Below are 12,946 nucleotides of genomic sequence, written 5' to 3'. Positions count from 1 at the left end.
CTCGTGTTATAAATGTCACGGTGTATGTATAAAGATTCTATATGTACGTTCGTAGTTTGTAAATTATGTTATAGTAAAGCTATTGAAAGCCTTATTATCACTAAGAACATAAATGTAAAGAAATAGCATAACTGACATTTGACTAAACTTTTGTTCTTGTATTCCTCAAATGGCCTCCTTCTTATCAAGTCTGATTTGGATAGTTGCGTCAATGTTTTTCTTCAGGACTCTAGTGAACACCCACCGTAAATGCTATCAACGCTCCTGTGAATCCTATGGTACGAGTATTTGTGATCACATCGCCATCAGCTATCACATGATTTTAGTGGCACGTTTGTAAGTCACCTCAGGAAACAAAACATATTGTACTGCTTCGACAATATGCACATCTTTCAAATTGTGCATTTGTACATATTGTTTCTACATAATGATGTTAGCCCCAGCAAAAACATAACAATAACAAATTTAATTCGTACATATTCAAGTTCAACTTCAAATTAAAAAATATCAATATCTGATGGGGATGTTAATACAAATTGAAGGTGTAATTTAGAACCTAATTATATATTAAAATAGGAGTTTGAAGCTCTACTAACTTAGTTGATAGAAATGACATATTTTTTGTATAAATACAAATTGAATGCTGTTCGTCACTAAGTGTATAATTTGAAAAAAAAACTGTACCTACTCAGCTATGTTATGTTGCTACAAAGAAATTACAAGAATGTGGTGTTACAAAAGGACTTTTGGGTCACTTTAAAGGAAAAATCAATCTGGAAACATCACAAATTTCTCCCAGAGCTTCTACAACGAATGAACTGAGGATGATGGCAATGAATATTTGGTGGAATTCAGGCTTCAAAAATTGGAAAATCTGCGCAAGATTTTTGAAGATTGTGTGAAGGAGTTACATTATTCAAATGGAATAGGGAGGCTATTTCACAGCCCAGCGCAGGTCTTTTACCCTTATGTTATTGATATCCCTTTGAACAAAGCGTTTTGCTTCGAACTTCATTATATGAATAGGCCATATATGGAATAAATTGCAGACATTGTTTTTGCCGAACAAAGCACTATCAGTCTCATATAAAGAAATAAAAAAAACTTAACAAGATTATCCGACGAGAAAATTTTGATTCTGCAGAGGTAAATGAAATTGCTACTAACGAACTTGACACACATAGATAAAGCTGCAATCTAACTGTTAATAAAACATGAACCAGCGATGAAAATTTTGCTAGTAACAGTGATTTCATTTACGTTTAGTTTTATAACAAAATCACAAAGTATTAAGTAAAATGTGAAGGAGTCTATCTTGGTATTGCATGTATTAAATAATTTACTAACACGTACTTTAGTACGGGTAATTTCTTTTAAGAAATTACCCGATAAAATTGAAATTAGGTATGTAATTCATATTTTATTTAATTCTTTTGTGTGTGTTTGTCTTTGGAAACTTCTTAAATGGTTAAATCGATTAAGATAAATGCACATCAAAGAATTTGATCTGCTATATGTCAGGTTCTTGTTATTAAAAGAACGGGAAAAATAACTGTTAATATTTTTTTACAAAAAATTGCTGAAGTTATCTTATAAGCTATTTTAAATTTATTTAAAATAGAATTGCCGGCTCTTTAGGTAAGTGTACTTTACTTTTTTGAGGAACCAAGCTTGTTTTGCCATAACACAATAAAAGAACTTAATTTTACAGTTTTATTTTATATTGAACAACATCCCTGCTTAAGTGTTTTCAAAGGACTTTCGTAAACAAGCCACCATGAAAATAAGTCCTAATGCAAGAGTAACAGATAGATCCGTTCGCATATTGTAGAATCCTTACGATTTTACCTTACCTCAATAAAATGATGTAATTTATAATTAAATCAATTCAACATTGATGTTACGATATCACAAAATTATAACCTAAACCTACCTCTATTTAAATAAAATGGTAAAAGGTATAGAAACTAAACGTACCCCGCGCCCGCTCATTGTTTGAATTGTTATAGGTAATGAAAAGTCATTGACTGAATTATTTGTATTGCAACTATATATAGATATTTCTAAAATCCTACAAAAATATATGTTCCGAATAAGTAACACAGTATATACTTTAACCTACTCCGAAACATGCTGCATCTTATGGTATGAGTATTATTTCGATCGGTTCAGTAGTTTCCGAGGTATAACCGAATATTAAAAGAGCTCTCGGCTCTCCATTTATAAGTATAGATGATAAATAGCATTTAATTTAAAACTGTTTTAGCCATTTGTAAAAACACACATTAATTTGAACAAATTTCTTACAACGGATCTATCAGGTAGTTCCACATCTGGAAAAAACTGAACTGGGTGGTTTTAGTTGATTCTATTTGTCAATACTAAAACATGCTGATGTAGGTGCTAACTAGTCACTCAGAGAGCCCAAAAGGCAGTGAGCCGTCGTCACAGCTGTGTTTGATTATGGTAAAATAAAACCACTTTGACTAGTGTCATGGTTAATAGGAATTCCCACATTCATACACTTTATATAAGCTCTGTAGCTTAATTTTCAGCATCGTCGAAATTCGGAAAAAAAATTGCACACGAATCAAGTACTGATCCATAACCTTTTCCTTTTTCTATCCAGTATTACTATGTTGATAAATAAAAAATATAGTAAACAAAATATGCAGATTTAGTTCTATACCGATATAGTTCCACTGCAATATATTCATGCATATAAATAATATTTATAATTAAAAATTTCTCACAGGATTCTTTAATATATATGGAACGAACGATCCAAAAAACAACAATGTCGTGTTTTGCCTCCAACAGAATTCAGAGCGGCACGTCTTAAGGCGTTGTGTTTTACCATCCTTTTAACGTCACAAGTTTTATAAGACGAAAAGACGATGCCTGTATAGTCCTGCTTAATGGCAAGAGAAGCACCGCTGGTATACAGTAAGTTTGCATATTGTAGTCAGATATTTTGTATTCATTTATTTTATTTTGATGTACCAACAATAACTCTAATAGTTCTAGGTTCGTCATTATAATAGGTGCATTGAACATTTAAATAAAGAAAAGTTTAAGTAACTTGAATCTTAATTCTAATATAAAATTGTACAATGTGAATATTTATAAGTGTGAAATTACAAAAATAAAAGTAAGAATTAATAAATAGTTAACAATTTAACACAAACTATATTTATCGTGGCCGTAATTTTTTTTAAAAACTTTTTTTTCTATATGACTTAAACGTGTCGTGAAAAACGTCAATGTCATGATCGTTTATATGGTTAAATGTTAATATATAAAATTAATATTATTAATATTAATTTTATTGGAAATAATTTATATTACACAAGCCAATAAAGTTTCCACTTAAATATAAACAAAGTAGGAGTGAATATAATAACGATTTTATATACAATTAAACATAAGGCGAAAAAAGTACACAAAAATACAAATGAAACAAAATTTATCAAATTTATCGGTTGGGCATATTTTAAGAATGTTTAAGATATTCTTTAATTTTTTAGTAAAAGTCGGATAGCTGCTATGAAAAATGTCTAAGTGACTATAATTATTATTATAAGTGTTGCATGCTCTTATAATAAAACAATTGCTAGTATAATTAGTTCTACGAACAGGGATAAAGAATGTATCTATAGAACGTGTATAATGTTTTGGACAGTTAAGTTTAATGTTACTTAAAATACGATTGGAATCAATTAAGTCATGTAATATTTTGAAAAGGAAAACTTGATCTCTGTATTCTCTACGCTGTTGTAAAGATAGGTAATTAAATTTAGGAGTATTACAATTTTGAAACTTATAATTTAATCTTTTAATAAATAAATACTTCATTAAAAGTAGATCCTTCATTAAAAGGACCGTTACACATTCGTTCTTAAGTATTTGAAATATTTTATTAATCGGTTGTCTTAATAAACATATTGATACCAACATCTGCAGAATCCTTATTATTCACATGGTTATCGCCCCCTTGCTATTTCTTTCATATTCGATGACACCCCTCAAGCACCACTAGAAAAAACAAGTTGCTAAATATTGATTCTAGTAAGCTCTCAAAACAACATCATAGTTCTAAATGCTAATAAGGATTATACACTTTTAACATTAATTAATTACCAGACAATGTTCAGACTTTATTAATAAATTTAATTATTTAATTAAAAATAAAGACGGTTCTGCTGTAATCTCCATTATTATTAATTTTGCAAATTATATAAAAGATTAGACTGTCTGGTTTTAAATTATGATTGTCTTTTACAATTACTTTTACACAACATTATTTAATGAAGTCTCATAATTTATTCAAACAAAACAAATCTATTAACTATACTTACAATACTATGATTACATAAAATTAAAACTATCATTACGCGGAAGCGTACCAAGAATACTGGCAGCATTTCTGCGTAAGATAGCTAGGCTGATCCGTTGACCGACATAGCTGCCAGCGCTAGGGTTTCCAGTAGCCTTATTGAGGACTCTGGGCCCCACGGGCCAGTGTCTCGACACCAAACGGCACAAATATGTATGACTCACTGAGACCGACATATTTGCGACATATATCTTATATCTTTAAAGGAAATTCTTGTATATAAATATTTATAATCTGAAACTCGGAAATGGCTCGGAAATTTAGTATTAAGGTAGTTTCGGGGGCGAGAAATCGATCTATCTAGGTTTAAATTTTAAAAAATGTAGTTTTATCCTTGTTTTAATCAGAAACATCTACAAAGGTAAATTTTGCAACTATATATAAGAATGTAATAGCTCAGCGGGGACATTGGGTGATCCGGAAAGCAGAAGACCCCGGTTCAAATCCAGATGTCCTATTAGTTTTTTTATTGTTCAAGTTTTGTACCTTCTTAAAAATCCGAGCAAGGCTCGGTCGTCCAGGTTAGGTCCTATTATTTTATTTAAAAAAAGGCAATGGGAAAGTTCTGTGCCATTTCTTCTCTTAAATAGCGCCATTTGTTTCTAAAGCTGTAGTAGTAATATAATTAACATCAAAAAAATCTCAAGTAGTCAATTTCAAAACATAAATAACATTACAAAATTAATACCAGTCAGAATAGAACCTACTTCGTAATTTCTTTGGTTGAACATTGAACATTGAAATAAGATACTTTATAAGTGCAGTGCAATGGGTTATATAAAAAAATTATATATGTGGTGGCATATATGGGTACCCTTAAAAAAAGTGCGTACGCCTTCCTAAACGCCGGCAAATTTCCTTTAATTCCTCTGGTGTTGCAAGAGAACGTGGGCGGCGGTGATCACTTAACACCAGGTAACCCATGCGCTCGTTTGTCCTCCTTTTCCATAAAAAAGTGTGGCTTTTGGGCAAATACTAAAGTTACATCACGCGTTTTAAAAATAATTTTATTTAAACAGAATAGTACTATCGAGAAATCTGTAAAGTGGCACAGTCAAATGTGTGGTCTAATAAATACTCATGGCCGAATGTTAATCGAACCTCGTGAAGCCGACCAACTAGTTAGGGGTCTACGATAACTCGTAGTACAAACAATCCAAGCCGGTCCCAACACCGTAATGAAGCTAACTAGGGTTTAGCTGGAATTTCATAAGCATTTTACTGATCCATTCATAATTCTACGGTTAACGTTTTAAAGAAACACACATGGTATTTTGCTACAAGTTTTCATTCTTGCTGAACTTATGTGGTAAAGAGAATCAAGTTTAATATATTATAATCTGTGAACTGGTGATGTATTTAGCATCATAGCATATTTTTTATTGGCGTTATGAACACAAATTTGTATTTGCTTGATTTTGGGAGTTATAGAATTCGAAGCCGCACTTCTATAGGTTAGTTCTCCTTTCCCTTAATCCAACTGATGCTATTGATAAGCTCATCGTCCGATATCTACACTATGCTTATACGAGTACCTATTAAAACCGATGACATGGAAATCTAGTCTTTACCAGTGGAAGGCTTCTTTGCACAAGATGGTGGGTGAGTGGTTACCACAGCGGCGCCTTTTTATGCATCTAAATGTAATATGCTAGCATTATTTTTTTTATGGAAGAGAAGGACAAACGATCGTACAGGTCATTTGATACTAAGTAATCACCGCCACCCACATTCTCTTGCAACACCAGAAGAATCATAGATGCGTTGCATGTGTATCGGTTTGAAAGGCTACGTAGCTAGTGAAATTACTGGGCTAATAAGACTTAACATTTTATGTCTCAAAGTGACGAGAACAAATGTTACGCCACTCAGAGTTTTGGGTTCAATCAAGAATCCTTATCGGCTCTGCATTGTAATATAGAGCGTTTCAGCTACCATGGTGGCGGAGCAGAACCAAGTGAACGTCTTAATAAAATATGATAAAACAAAACAAACCAACGTTATAACAATACCTATAACTGTATAAATGATAAAAAATATTTTATTTTACTTTTTATTTTATTTTATATAAATATTTTTTACCGGCTCCTTTGTACAGGATGCCGGCTAGATTATGGGTACCACAACGGCGCCTATTTCTGTCGTGAAGCAGTAGTGAGTAAGCATTACTGTGTTTCGGTCTGAAAGGCGCCGTAGCTAGTGAAATTACTGGGCAAATGAGACTCAACATCTTATCAACATGTAGTGCCGCTAGTGTGTAATGGGCAGGGCGTATCAATAACCATCAGCTGAACGTCCTGCTTGTCTCGTTCCTTATTATCATGAAAAAAATTGTATTGTTCAATAATAATAATATACAGCGCTATAAGTCAAAGTTATTACACCGGGAAAGCTTTAAGTCAAACATTTCACCCCATCCGAGCACTCATTACAATGGTTATGAAGAGTTTAGCAAACACTTACTTCATAAAACCACTCTCATGGCTACTTCATACGTGTAACAATTCAAAATTATATTATAGGCATTATACTACTTTCATTTTATACATTTGGAGTTTGTACTATTGATATAGTACCATGAGTCCACCCAGAAATAGGAAATTCAAATAGTCCAAACATGTAAAAACCGGATTTACATATTTATTAATGAATAGAAATAAAAAAATATATATACTAGAACAATGAACCTTAAACTAAAAACCTTTAAAAATATAATATTGTAACTAAAATATATTATTAAAAGGAGTCCCCTTAGGCAAGGTTCCGAACCCCAGAAGAACGAGATACCCCCTTGAATAGCTAGACTCTTAGGTCTCCTGTGATGTCGACTACCCTTTTCACTATTTTCTTAAAAAGCCTTATAGTGCTAGGATCCCACGGATCAAGAGTCTCGACACCGAATGGGACAAAAACACATTCGGAGCCTAGACCGCTGTATTTATTTAACATAACATAATATTGTATATTTATAACACTAACACTATTACAATATTATATTTTGTTCTTACTTACGTAACTTTATTAATGACCTTACTACTAAACAATGCCATACCCAGTTATTTACATTTACATAGACTAAGAAATCACAATATGGTTCAGATACAAATGTAAACTTTTAGTATAAGACGGTTTTACTTGCAAAATTTCATAGATCTAGGTCAACTGAAAATACCCTATAAATTTTGTTTCCCTTTACAGTGGAAATAAACGTTTTTTGAGGCATAAGCGACCGTATCTTTTATTGCTTAGAACTTTGGTTTTTTCACAGGCTCTAGATACAGACGTGAGTATATCGTATAATTTGAACTCTATCCCTACACGTGTTCCTGAGATAAAGAGTCATGACAGACATATAGACGGATCGATGGACGAACGGATTGACTGACAACGAAGTGATCATATAAGGGTTCCATTACCCGCGGACATTATTCTTATAATTATTAGTCCTATTCTTGTTTCATTTGACCTGACTTCAGTACACCCAAAATATGATCGTGAAAAAGTGGAGTGTGTTTAAGACTTCTATCAACTTTATATGTGAAACAACAACAATTTATATGGTGAAATAATATATTCATTGGTTTCGATTAATACGACAGTAAGAAAAATATTTAAATATTTCCAATAAAACTAAGTAGACCAGGACATCTAAACGGCAAAAATTTTTCAGATTCAAGTGTGCGCTATGAAAGCGGTGAAACCAATAATGCACAGCTACCTGGAATTTCCCCAAACACAGCGTTGAGATTATGAGCTGTTTCTGCTGCCTTAGTCCCACGTTGTAACTCGTATTACAAATGACTTCACTTAAAACAATTACAAGTAGAATATCTATCAATTTCAACTGGATGCACTGGAAATCTAGTAGAGGTTAAAATATGAAATATAATTTTGATGCACTGGCCACTTAAAATTAAATTAAACCTGCATAAAATTTCAAAGTCGAAGTCAAATAACTTTATTCAATTAGGCGTAAACTAAGCGCTTTTTAATCGTCAGTATAAATAACTCTTTTAAAATACCTAATATACCAAATTCAAAATAAAAACCGTTTATAATTAGTATTTTTATCTTGTTAACTCACTTGCACTTAGAAAATACTAATAATCCTACAAAAAAAAGGAAATACTTTACGAAATTCACTTGATTAGAATAAGGTATAACGGAAAACATTCTCTCTCAAAATCACTCTCTCTTCTCCATTGAGCCGCAAAGCAAAATATGGTGGGATACCAAACACACACTCTGGTAACAGCACAGCTAGACCTACCCAGTAACTGATATATCATCTGACTAGCAGATTACTGCGTGAAAGCCTTATTAAAGAATGCTATTGTGTATCGGTACAAATTCCCGAATTCCCGTGAAGGATGCCGTCTCTTCAAACACCCTTAGCCATTCAACCCTTCCACTCGAGCTTGACAAAAAAATACTCCACTCCTTGTAAATATTGGAGGTCCACTGTCTTCTTGAATGGAACAATCTAAAAGCGATAGCGGATTCGTGGATTACATTTTATTAGCAAATTTATGTATATAAGTTGAAAGATATTATAAACAATAAATAAAATAGTATAATCTAGAATAGTTGCATATTTTAATTATTAACAAAAGTAATATAAAAATATATAAAAATAAAAATAAAATAATTTGACATACCTACCTTCTTCTGAATTTTTGACGGTATTGTTAGTAATTATTAATTAATCAATTAATTAATATAGACAGTAGCAATTACATTTAATCGGATTGTAAAAATTATTTTATAATAATGCAACATAAGTTATTAGTATTATATTAAGATGTATTAGCAGATACCGTAGTATTCATTTATCTTTAGTTAAATCCTATTTCGCTTTCTCTTATAGCTTAAGACGAAAATACATGATGTTAGCCCTTCGTCCTTTTAACGCCACCAGTATATTTGAAGATGTCGGGTATTACAAATCCATTAGGTTCGCTTGCGGATATGTAATAAGCCAAGCTGTGGAATAAAAAAGGAATAGAGCTGCTCAGGTATTTAGGCACATATAATTTTAGGTTAAATGTCGCTTGAGCATCAAAAACGAAAAAAATAAAATAAATATCGAAGAAATGATAAGTTCATTATACAGTTCAAATCTTTTCATTTACCTAAAACATTATTTGAAGTAACCGTACTTGTTATTAAATTCTGAAAGATGATATCCTCAAATGTTTTGGTCTATGGCCAAAGCTGTTTATTAAGAATATAAATGAAAATATAATGAACAGTGTTTCTGAATATATGACAAATGCCATATAGGGAAGTATTTAGTTACATAATCATCGTAAATTTCTGTTTTACGGTACTTAAAAATCATTATTAAATAATTAAAATACCATGTCCCTTGGTTTAAATATCGAATGCATGCGGACTTACAGGTCCTGTGTTGATTAAGCACAGCAGTAATAAGGTTGTACAAGACAGTATTGACTTTTATTAAAATACTTTAACATATTGCGACGATGGCGGTGTTATAAATGACTTAAGCCTCAGTTCAGATCGTTAGAGATATTACGAAGAGGAACCATAACTTGTCAGCACAATCGGGCCAGACTCGTCCGGGTTACCACACTCGCACAGAATACCGGCGTGAAGTAGCGGCCTGGTGCCGCTATGTTTCGCATAGGTTAGTGTCGAGGACCGGGGGCCATCCCTCCCCCGCCCACTCCAACAAAATATGAGCTGTCCTAAAAGAGATATTATCCCAGGAGGGTACCGGCTCTAACAGAACCGGAGAATCCCTCCCCGAGCCTTCGCGCTCGGACTGCCCCTCGTATTCTGGGGAAGGCACAGTACCGGCCTTGTTGTTCCTTACGGAGACGCAGATTTCTCGACCTAGCGATACGTCATATTTAACGTCCCCGGGTACAAAATTGAGCTTAATTTTTTGCCTCATGCCGGGGTATGTGTGTACGTTAGGGAGGATATCTGCTGTCGCCGCCATGGCAATTTTGAGGGTTGGAACCTGTCTACTCTCTGGCTCCGCGTAGATTTAGAGGACCGCGTCCGCATCTATGCGTGTGTCTACAGGTCCCATAGTGGTAACGCAGAAACGGATCACCTCATGGACTGTGTTCAAGCGGCATTTGATGACGTGCTTGCACAGATCCCCTCCGCTGAATTCGTAGTCTTGGGTGATTTCAACGGGCACAATGCCCCAATGGCATCGATCACGTACCACAGACTACGCAGGGCGATCTCTGCATAATTTTGCATTGGCTTATGGTCTGTCCCAATTAGTTGAGTCGCCAACGCGGTTCCCGGATGTGGATAGCCATATGCCGTCCTTATTAGATCTTCTGCTGACTACACATCCCGATAGTTACCAGGTCAGGAGTGTAGTCTAGTCTATCCTACGCCAACGTCGCAGACCACCAGCGATCCGCCGCGATTGATACTACAAGTCAGCAGATTGGGATAGGATGCGTTCCTTTTTGCATCCTACCCTAAAGGTTTTTTTCCCTTCGGATGATTCTAGTGCCTGCGCCGTTGCAGTAGCCGATGTGATACTGCAGGGCATGGATATTTTTATACCAATCTATGTAGTACCGATCGGTAGCAGATCACAGCCCTGGTTCGAGCGTAAGTTAAAGCAGCATCTGACTGCGAAAAACAGACGCATCAAACTTGGGTCGCGGTGCTGGGCTCAATGGATCCGAACTACAAAGTTCTGAAGAGGAAATATAACCGTGCCTCCAGATTTTTTAAGCGGCAAATCGCCCGTGCGAAATCAAAGTACGTCGTCAAAAACGGCGAACAGCTTTCCTTTTACCCGACCGGAACACGGAAGTTTGGGTCGTTGTCGAAAGGTGCTCTGGGTAACTTGAACCAGCCACCAGTCCATGCCACCGTTGCACATGAGGAATTATACCCTGGCCCATACGGCAAAAGAGAAAGCCGATCTCCTGTACACTCTTTTTGCCCACAACTCGACTCTTGACGTCAACGGAAAAACACCGCCGACCAGCCCGCGGTGTCAGAGCTCCATGCCTGAAGTACAAGTTCAGATTAAAGCATGATTCAGATTCAAATAAGATTAATAAAATATCCAGATCAATTAAAAGCATGGATAAAGATTCGGCTTCACAACATAAGATTTTAAGATTAGAAGTGTCAAAATTTTTTTTTTAACAAAAAACAACCGACTTCAAAAAAACTATTCCAAAACCATATATATAATCTGCACTAAAAAGGAAAAATATAATTGCATATTTTTATACAATTTAATTAATGTCATTAATAAATCTACTTCTAGTTACAATCATTGTTAATTTAGGAATCGGTGTTCTGTCGCCGCGGCCCCACCCTCGCCTCTCCTTGTAAGGTAGGGACTTGCAACACAAGCACATCTCACCTACTGCAAGTCCTTAAGGAGTTCCATTGATCATCATATTTGACTACGACAATTACTTCAACATAATGACGTTACGGTAGGTGACTCAAATATCCTGATAGCATAAAAAAGATTAATTTGCTGCTAAGAATTGAAGAGTTCCGTTACTTTGTCATGGATACCACTATCAGAACCTAACCAAACTCTCACCAAACTATGTTTGAAGTGTATCCTTTCCGATAAAAAAAGAATTATCGAAATTGGTTCGCACGATATTGAGTTATTAGTCCGTTCGTTTCAACGCCAGCAAAATTTGTATACAATAAACACAAAAAGAATTATGAAGAGCAGAGCTGGAAAAATTGAAATCGATAAAGAACCTACCCCGAATAATGGAGAGTTAAAATAGAAAAGCCATTCAGATGCAAAAGTCAGAAAAAGGTAACAGTGATGTTGCAACAGCTAGCATCAGAATGTAAGCAAAATTGTCAATGGCCACGAGGATAATCGCAAAAATTCAGGGAAAATAATGAAAAGCCATTAATCGCACTCAAATTAAGTGTATGTATGTCCAAGGGGCATGAAAAGAAGCATGATGATATTGAGATTAAAAGTCAAGTGGCGTACTGCAAAAATCAGAAATATAACGAATGTAGATGTCAGTCAGGACAATTGATGAGAAGTAGGCAGAAAAGTGAACAAAAAAGGTTCCTGAATACCAAACTCGAGCAATGTAAAAAGGGACAAGGAAATTCAAGGCACAAGTAAAAATATGGGAGGATGATATGCTTAAAGGTAAAAGAAGTGGCCTGTGTGAATCCATTCCTACTTATTCGTGTCAGCACTAGAATATGTCTGGGAATACATACTAAGTAATCTGTAAAAGGTAACAGGTAGGTAAAGGTATTTATTTTAGTCAAAGAAGCATTAATCGATAAAAAAATGTCATTTTAGAATTTTACGTGAAATTTAATAAAATATATTCTCTGTGTCTCCATCGCAAATTGCATTGTATTTTTCTACATAAATCCCAAAAAAAAAACAACATTAAATAGCGCCGTTTATCTATTCCCATTTATACACTTTTGGACAAAAGGCGTCGAGTGTTTAGTTGTCATATAGAGGCCAACAAACATGGCGGACAAACAGTCCCTGTTCTCACGAACCTAACCAGTTCCCCTTTGAATCCCGGC

Source organism: Leptidea sinapis, chromosome 35, assembly GCF_905404315.1.
Source record: "Leptidea sinapis chromosome 35, ilLepSina1.1, whole genome shotgun sequence".
NCBI classification, from domain to species: Eukaryota; Metazoa; Arthropoda; class Insecta; order Lepidoptera; family Pieridae; genus Leptidea; species Leptidea sinapis.
Note: the sequence above shows the minus strand (reverse complement) of the source record.